Here is a 718-nt window from a genome sequence, read left to right on the forward strand (position 1 = left end):
CCGCCGGCGAGCCTCGCCGGCCTCCCCTTAGTCGCCTGCTTCGCCGCTGTGATCACTGATGTCGACGACACCTCCTCTTCGCACCGGTGAGCCTGATCTCCATCCTTTCCGACCACCTTCTGGTTTGCCGCAAGAGATCCAAAAATCCCCATTTTTCTTTTCCTATCCGAGACCATGGATGCAGGAGGAGTGAACTCAAATTTTGGTAAAATCCTGATCTAAATATCTTAATTGTATGGATATTGATTTACAAAAGTAAGCAAGTGTGGATTTTCTTTTGATTTTGCAAGCACGGATGTTGATTCATAGAGGCAAACAAGCGGATCTTTGGTGATTTGAAATCATTTGGAAGATGTACTAATAGTTTGTCGTGATCCCTCCTAGCGTTTAAAGGTAATGGATATGAACTCATTGCATCGAGCTCTCCTACAATTTTTTTTTATGACTTCGTGCTTGCAATACGAATCTGAGCAAGGCTTCGATCTGTCCAACCCCTCCTCTTGAACGTATATTTTGGATGCATTTTTTATATGCTATGATCATTTATTCTAGTACTTTGCATACTTCACTCATTGCTTTGTCTCCTGCCCTCATTGGGTTTTTTTTTGTTTTGTGCACGTTCTATGAGACACACTGGAGTATGGATCAGACGTCGGTGAGCTTGGAGCAAGCAAAGAGAACGTGTCTGCAACTGTCACGGTGGTGAGATTTTCCTAAC

The sequence above is a fragment of the Phalaenopsis equestris genome, unplaced genomic scaffold, assembly GCF_001263595.1.
Source record: "Phalaenopsis equestris unplaced genomic scaffold, ASM126359v1 Scaffold000236, whole genome shotgun sequence".
Taxonomy (NCBI): domain Eukaryota; kingdom Viridiplantae; phylum Streptophyta; class Magnoliopsida; order Asparagales; family Orchidaceae; genus Phalaenopsis; species Phalaenopsis equestris.